Consider the following 8,820-nt stretch of genomic DNA (forward strand, 5'->3'; position numbering starts at 1 on the left):
GTGCTGTTGCGCTCAGGTCTTGCTGGTGGGCTTTCCATAAAGGGCATCTGGTTGGCTGCTGTGAGAACAGGATGCTGGACCAGGTGGGCCACTAGTCTGATCCAGCAGGCAGGCTCTTCTTCTGTTCTCCTGTAGCTTTCAGTGGTGCTTCTAGGGCCAGCAGTGGATGCATCAACCAAGCTAATTTTGTGCCCCCCAAAAAGAAGCAGCTTTCTTCCTCCTTTTTTCCTCTTGGCCAACTTCTGAGTCTTGCAGAAAACCTTTGATTTCTAGACATGTAGAGGCTAAATTCAGGGCATAGAGGGGGGTATGGGTGGGAGGGGAATGAAGATTTTGATTCCATGGCCGTTTAAGTCACAGACTCCACCCTCCCAAATATTAACATTGTCTAAACTGCATTTTGTGTGTCCACTCTGGATCAATCAAGAGTTGTGCCTGCATAGCACAGATCACAGACCATGTGTTCCATGTTCTCCTCCATGCCTGCTCCACCTTTTCCACCTGCCATGGCTGGGGGCCAATATTTTGACAGGTTTAAAGATTATCTGAATCTATCAAAGGTTGTAATGGAGATCACTGAGGAGCGGAAAATGGGCCAGTCTGGGTTTCCAGTCTGGGACGCCCTTGATTGCGATGTGCCAGGGCAACCCTTGGGGCTCATGATGACTCAGTGGGCCAACAGCAGCGGAACCAGTGGCAGCAGCAGTTCAGAGTGTGGGGCGAGTGTCGGGGTTCCCCAGATGTCCCAGCGAGCCGGCAAGGGGACGATCTGCAATTTCTGCAAACATAACGGGGAATCCAAAAATGTCTATTCCTCTCACCCGCTCAAAGAGGCGACGGGGTGGTGGTCTGTCCTATCCTGCGCAAGTATACCTGCCCACTCTGATAAGGCCCACACGCTGAAATATTGCCCACTCAACCAGGAGAAGCAATCACTGTACCGCAAGTGTGGACGCAACTCGGCTGGACGCAAGGTCAAGAGATGAAGTGAGAGGAGACCCTCGACTCATAATGCAGAACCATCACACCTGTATATGTATATGCGTATATGTATATATATATATGAGAGGATAGAAAATGGCGGCAACTGCTTCAGACCTCCGTTAGAGAGCTCCGGAGCACACTCTGTTTTGTCTACATTCTTTTGTGAAGCAACTTGTTATTTCCTGAAATTTTTATCCTGGAACTTAACGACAAGACAACCCTTATACTTCAAGGCAATTAGATCATCTTACCAGCAAAAAGAACGAACTATACATCAGACAAGTTTAAGGGGTATGGCGTGCTAATCAACTTTGGAAACAGCACTGGACATAAGCCAAAATCCAACTCAATTTAACTCTTCGAGACTCTAAAATCCAAACAAAATCAAATCTTGACTAAACCTCATTGACTCCAATATGGTTCAAACAAGGCAAAGATGCTATGAACAAGAACCTAAATTGGACCTGAACTTGGAAGATTCTGGGAAACGGGATCTCCAGCCCAAAATTACAAACTTCTTTTTACCAACTAAAGAGAGCAAATCAAAGAGAAACGTGCCACGATCCAACGAGAAAATGCCTTCCCAAACTGAAACAGAACAACCCTGTCCTTGCTCAAATGAGGAGATCCTGGTAATGAGTGAGCCAGCAATTCTTCAAAGCCTGGAGTATGAATCATCCTTGCTTCTCCCTCTTGGTCAAACGCTTTCATCTAGTCTGACCAACCCCATGTTGCAGGCATCTGAGAGCGAGGAGACGCCATCTCCCTCTCTGTTTAAGGCTGGTGATTTACAATCTTCTCCAGCCGTCTCGTTCACCGAGCACGCTACAGACATCGATAGCCAGACTCCCTTTTTTACTCAATCCCAGCCATTCCCTGCTTGCTCTTTAGAAGCTACGGAAACTACGGAACTGGCACAAATTGGCCAAAAACTACTACTAACTGGCCAAAAATGTTTGCAGTTACAATTAGCTATCGTGGCCAAAGAGACTGAAAACATCAAAACCTTTTTGGAGGAAACAAATAGTCTATTAAAATCTTTTATGGAAGAACTAACCAAATTCCATATGCGTTTGAACCATACTCTTCCCCCCCATAAACCAGCAACAACATCGAAGAGTGCAAACATAAAGAAAGCTCGTATTGCACCTAAAGGGAAAAAATCTAAAAATATAAAAAATTACAAACCTTCAAGGAGTAAGAAGATGAACTTTCAGAAACGTTTTAAATTACTTAAAGTTCAACAGCATACAGATTCGAAAACAAAGAATTTATCTGCTTCATCTACAGCGAGATTACCCCCTAGGGTCAATTGCGAAGCTCTGCCAGGAAGTAAGGAAAGTTCGTATTTGCCAGAGATGCTTATACATCCTAATCGGATGATTGACAGCGAAAAAGACTCTACCAACAGCAAGATTTCACAACGAGAAACTCTAGACGGCAACTGGCTACTTAAATATAATTCTAACAAACTTGCACTATTGAATCTTCCCTTTTTCACATATAAAGAAAAAGTGACCATTAGAAAGCAAAGAGTGTGCCATACTCTCCAGTCGTTAGGTGTAATGGATTTGTGGCCTGATGATATCTTGAACGTGGAATTCCTTTACAACCCCTCAATAAAAACGTCAGTTTTACTTACCTTTAAATCACCTGAGACAACAGCACGGTTAATTGTAAACAAATCCTTTCTCAGCAACCTTGGGATATCCGTTCAGAGACATTTCACAAACCAGGCTAAACCTTTTTCCTTGCTTACAAAGAGAACTCCATCAACAAAACTTATCTCACCACAAGTGGGAGGGAAGTCTTCCTTGAATAGGAAAGAAAACTTACCAAACTCTGGAATCTCGAATCCACTTCTGGAACAGCTTCCTCATAACAGCTTACTTAATACAAACTGCTCTTCACTATCAACAGGATTAATTATGCTGGGAAACAATTTACCTTTGCAGACCCCTTCTTCACAAGAAATTCCAAACTCTGAAACACCTAATTCTATTAACTCTGACCTTATTACTTTGGATGAGGTAAGCTCCTCTCTGCTCTCAGCTTCTATTCTTGACCCGACACCGCCACCTCCTACCTTGACAAATACTAAGGTGAATCATGATTTACCTCTTGACTTTGTTTGTGAGGGAGAAGAGGAATTAATAAATAGTTTCCATACTTTCACTGATAGTGAACAAAGTGAGGTCATAAATAAAATGCAGAACCTGTTAAATAATCTTAGGGCAAAAAGGACATGCTCCAGATTTCTGGAGGATTACGAACTGAACTCGCCAACTAATATTCCAGCTTCTCCCTTGAAAGCTTCCCCAAAGGTTTTGCAACATTGTTATTCAAATGTTTGTAGACCTAGCATTACATGTGACATAATAGTTCACGAGGTCCCCGAATTGACTTGACAACCTCCATTAATTTCTAAATCCCCGATTCTAATTTGTGAACCACTTAAAAAAATGGCATGCCCTCAATCTAGGGCAATAAAACATTCTCCCTGTAAATTACACACACCTAAGGATATTTCTGTTCCAACGAGCTCAACTACTAGTACATGCCAGGTTTCTGCTTCTACATATAATTCTACATTTCACCTTCTTTCCTGGAACATTGCAGGCTGGAATGCCAAACAAAAGAATCCAGACTTCATTACTTTTTTGAACAAATCTGATTTAATTTTTTTACAGGAAACGTGGTGCTCCCAAAAGCTTGTAGTGGATGGCTTCTTTTGTTTATATTTACCGGCGACCTACTCCCAACCCAACTCCAAAGGCAGACCCAAAGGAGGCCTAGCCATACTTATCTCTACTTCTATAACAGCTCGCTCTACAAGTTTAACTCCTTGTAAAAACATTGCCCAGGCTGCTCTATTATCTTTCAGCACAATTTCTCTTCTGTTGGTAAATGTTTACATCCCCCCCCATTCCTCTAGGGCACAAATTGATCATGACTGGGATGATCTTGCCAACTATTTAACATCACTTGAGGCTAAATTTCCCATAGTGTTTCTCATTGTTATGGGTGATTTTAATGCCAGGTCTGGCCCCCACAACGATGTGTTATTTGCATCAAACCTCTGGGGGGGTGAGGATACTACCCCTTATTTTCCATGCTATACTCGGACCTCCAAGGATTTAAAGATAAATTATGGAGGTATATGTTTAAATCGATTCCTTGCTAGCCAGAGCCTAACAATGCTGAATGGCCACAATCAGATAGATCCATGTGCGGAATTTACCTTCATTTCCGGTCTTGGGTGTAGTGTCATCGATTACGTTTTAGTTTCATACTGTTTGTTGAAGTTTATTTTAAACTTTTCCGTTGGCTCTAGACAGGAAAGTGACCACCTTCCCCTTACTCTTTCCTTATGTCTACCAATAAGGGGTCGCTTGCTCCTTACCCATAAACCAATGGCCAACCCAATTCATGTCACCCATAAAAGGACCTTTTGGACTCCCATAGTAGCCTCAAAAGTGGCCTTATTTCTTACCTCCTCCTCCACTCTGTCCTTACAGAAGGAGATCATGTATGCTACTGATCCATATTTAGCGTTTACAGCGTATAATTCTTTAATTTCAAACCTCAAAGCATCCATCACGCCGCCATTACCTTCCCTCAGAGCTTCTACCACCATAGGTTTCCCCAGATGGTTTGACAAGGATTGCCAAGATGCCAAGAGACAGCTGAGAAGGATCTATCATCAATACCGCCAACAAAATCTAATTACCCTTCCCCCTGAGTATTTTATTATCAAAAAGTCATACAAGCAAATGATAGCCACCAAAAAAAGGCAAGTGATGTATGAAGACTGGAATGCCTTAATTCAAGCTTCCAGATTAAAAAATTCAAAGTGTTTCTGGGAGCTTGTCTCTGGTTCTATGAGACCTCCAAACCCGGCCCCATGTCATATCTCCCCACATCTCTGGGAGAAATATTTCTCTGCTAGTAATGAGACTGTAAACACTGGCCTCTTTACCGTTGATCCGACAAATCTTCCCATATGGCCACCTGTAACTCAAAAAGAAATTATTGATTTGATTGCCAGCCTGAAATCCGGTAAAGCCCCTGGTTTCGACAATATACTCGCTGAAATGCTGAAAGCACACCAAGCTTGGTGGGCCCCTCTCCTAGCAAATTTCTTTACACTGATTAACAACTCTGGTTGCATCCCCGAGCCCTGGCTCGAATCCATAGTTATCCCTATATTCAAAAAAGGGAATAATGAGGACCCAACAAATTACCGCCCAATTAGCCTCCTCTCCATTATTGGTAAACTTTACGCTTGCTACCTAAAAGCGAGACTCTCCTCTTGGTTGGAGGAGGAAAACATCCTTGGGAGGGAGCAGGCAGCTTTTAGGAAAGGTAGGTCTGGGATAGAGCATAGTGTGATCTTAAATCATTTAGCAGAAAAATATAAAAACCGCTGGGGCAACGGCCTGTTTGTTGCCTTTGTCGATTTGAAATCGGCTTTTGATTCCATCCCCAGGGAGATACTATGGGCAAAATTTGCAAAATCTACAATTGACAGGAGACTCCTTTTTTTAATTAGTCCACTGCACCATCAAACTTCCCTTTGAGTTAGATGCAGCCGTGAAGGGCATCTTACAAACCCTATCACTACAACAAAGGGAGTCCGCCAAGGTTGCATACTAGCCCCACTTTTATTTAATTTCTTTATGAATGATTTGTCCTTTTACTGCCAATCCCCGGACTTTCACCCCCCTAAATTAGCGAAGCTGCATTGTCCTTTGCTATTGTATGCAGATGCTGCTGCTCTTCTATCTGTATCTAAAGTAGGACTCAAACGTTTAACAAGATCTTTTATGAGCTACTGCCATGACAATAAATTGACTATTAATTTTTCCAAAACTAAAATCCTAGCGTTTGCCAAGCATTCCCCTGCCCACGAATGGTTAATCAACACCCATAAAATTGAACAGGTTTCTCAATTCAAATATCTTGGTATATTATTCCATTCATCACTGTCTTGGACTCCCCATATTCGAGGGGCTATTTCTACCGCTCGCAACTCAGCCAGTGGTATCCGAAGGTTCTTCTTTACTAAAGGAGGACAATACATCCCAGCAGCCCTAAAGGTTTTCCGCTCTAAAATTATTCCCCAACTTCTTTATGGGGTACCTTTATGGATTGGCGCCTTGAATTCTTCAGTGGAAGCAGTTATTTCTTTATTTCTTAGACAAATTTTTGGAGTCCCCAGGTGTGTTCCAGCGGCGGTTGTTAGATTAGAATCTGGCTTAGCTTCACTCGAGTCCCAAGGGTGGACGGCTGCCCTAAATTACTGGCTTAAAATGTCATGTGAAAATTCCTCTGGCTATCTTCCTTTACTTTGGGAAGACTCTTTCACCTCGAAATGGGCCCAAACATTTACAAACTACCTTGCAAGTATTGGCCTCTCTACTGAACATCTGATGTCACACGCTCCAGAGTCAGTTAAATTCTCTATCCGGACCCGCATCAGTGATATGGACTTGCAACGTTCCATCACTGCAGCCACCTCGACTTGTTCCCCTATTCACTTTGGCCTGAGCTTTGCTCCACTGTTTAGCGCTCCATACCTGGAATTTCTTACGATTCCTAAACATCGTCTAGCCTTTACGAAGGCTAGATTTAATTGTCTTACCTCTGCCTTATTAGAAGGGAGATTTCAGCGCATTCCATATGCAAACCGCTTATGCCCCTGCAGTGTTAATGCCATTGAAACTCTCTCTCATGTCATCTTTGAGTGCTCCCTATATGGTTCTATTCGTTCTAAATTCATAACCCCCATTATTAATAAATTCTCTCATAAAACGCCTGATCGCTTACTTCTCCATCTTCTGTCAGCGGCAAACAGAGATATTACCTTGTTAGTAGCTAAATACATCTCTGCGGCCCAATCAATACGGAGAGCATTTATCCCCCATGATGCTCCCGCTTTTATATTGTAATTGTTTTTTCTTAACGTTTCATGGTTTTACTGTTTTAATATGACTATATTTCTGTAAGATTTTGTTGTAAATGTGCATATTTTTTTTTATCTACTGACGTTTGGTCTATGACTGTAACAATAAATCTGAATCTGAAACTGTATATATATATGTGTGTGTGTGTATGTATGTATATGTATGTATATGTTTATGTATATATGTATATGTATGTGTGTATATATATATATGTATGTATATGATGTCAGACAGAGCACATTTTGGAAACAAACGACTCCAAAGAAGGCAATTTTCCGGGCCCAATTCAAGGTGTTGGTATTAACCTTTAAATCCCTATACGGTTTCGGCCCAGTCTATCTAAAGGAACGCCTGCAACGCCACCAATTATGCCGCCCAACACGATCTGCCACACAGGGCCTTCTCTCAATCCCGCCGACAAAAACAGCTCAATTGGCGGGAACTAGAGAGAGGGCATTCTCAGTGGCGGCCCCCACTCTTTGGAACTCCCTCCCACAAGATCTACGGCACACCTCTTCCCTAAATACATTTCATAAAGCCTTAAAGACCTGGCTCTTTCAACAGGCCTTTGGGACTCCCGGGGAGGGTTAACTGTTATGATCAAATGCCTTCTACCCTGCATTATTATTATTACTGCTGTATTGTTTTATTTTATTATTGTATCTATTGTATTGCATTTTAATTCTTCATGTACGTCGCCTAGAGTGGTCATTGGCCAGACAGGCGACATATAAATTAAATTTATTATTATTTATTATTATTTATTAACTTCCATTTTTTCTTTCACCTCCATCTCTTCTTCCAAAATGAAATGCCATTCCTGTAAGGGGCGTGATTTGCTTCCACCCTAATTATGGAAGACGCGGGAAGGTTCTCGAAATTACGTCAGGGTGCCACGTGAGATCGTTTATCCAATCCAAAGGGGCATTGGAGCAGCAGATATAAAGCTGCTCCTTCCCCCACGCGCTTGCCTTTTTGCCTCGCAGCATCTGCGGTTGGTTCTCGCTTCCCGTGGCTCCGTTGGCGTCTTGGGCGTGATCCTTCTCAGTATTTTACCTTTCCCTTGCCAGGTTTACCTACGCTCCAACCCCCACCACTGCTATTGTTTTAATACCTTTTGTTTGCGTTTATAAAATCCCCGTTCGTCAGCTGGGCTGCGGGCTTCTGCTCAAGCTCCCGTGGCTGCCTGCCAGCTCACCGGCTTTGTAATTTATTATTGTGTACCTTGTTGGTTCAAAGTTTTTCGCTCTTCTCCCCGCTGATCAGCTGGGCGGCGGGTGTCCGCCCACGTGCCCGGCTGCTGCCTTCCAGCTCAACGGCAGCTTAATTCCTTCCCTGTGTTCCCCTGTTTGGGTTTAACGTCATTGCTCTTTTACTGTGCCTTTAAAATTTTCTTGTTGGGGTTGCATTTTGTCGATTATTTGTTTCTTTTGTAATTTTGAATTTATTCCGTTAAGTCCTCCTTTGCTTCCTTACTGTTTATCTGCCACCCCCCCTCCTTCTTGTTGGTAATTAGCATGCGTTATTGGGTTCTATATTATTTATAGAATTTTGAAGTAACATCTCTCTGTGCCTGGTTTCCAATTTTTTTCCTAAAAAATCTAAGTGGATTTTTTTAAAGTTGCCTCAAAAACATTGACATTAATATCAATATTTTAAAGAAAATATCAGTATCAGTTATCAAATATCAAATATCAGTATCGATGTCGGTAATTTGAGAAAATATCAATATTGGTACTGATATTTTGAAAAAATATTGATAAGATGGAGGAGAGCTTTGTGGATACCATGGACTGCAAAAAAGACCAATAACTGGGTGTTAGAACAAATTAAACCAGAACTATCACTAGAAGCTAAAATGATGAAACTG

At 42.2% G+C, this 8,820-nt stretch overlaps 1 pseudogene; it reads left to right on the plus strand.

Annotated features, from left to right (window-relative positions):
* Positions 1–467: 467 nt before the first annotated feature.
* On the plus strand, positions 468–986 carry LOC133364523 (nanos homolog 2-like; annotated as a pseudogene).
* The last annotated feature ends 7,834 nt before the right edge of the window (positions 987–8,820 follow it).

Source organism: Rhineura floridana, chromosome 9 (assembly GCF_030035675.1).
Source record: "Rhineura floridana isolate rRhiFlo1 chromosome 9, rRhiFlo1.hap2, whole genome shotgun sequence".
Classification (NCBI taxonomy): domain Eukaryota; kingdom Metazoa; phylum Chordata; class Lepidosauria; order Squamata; family Rhineuridae; genus Rhineura; species Rhineura floridana.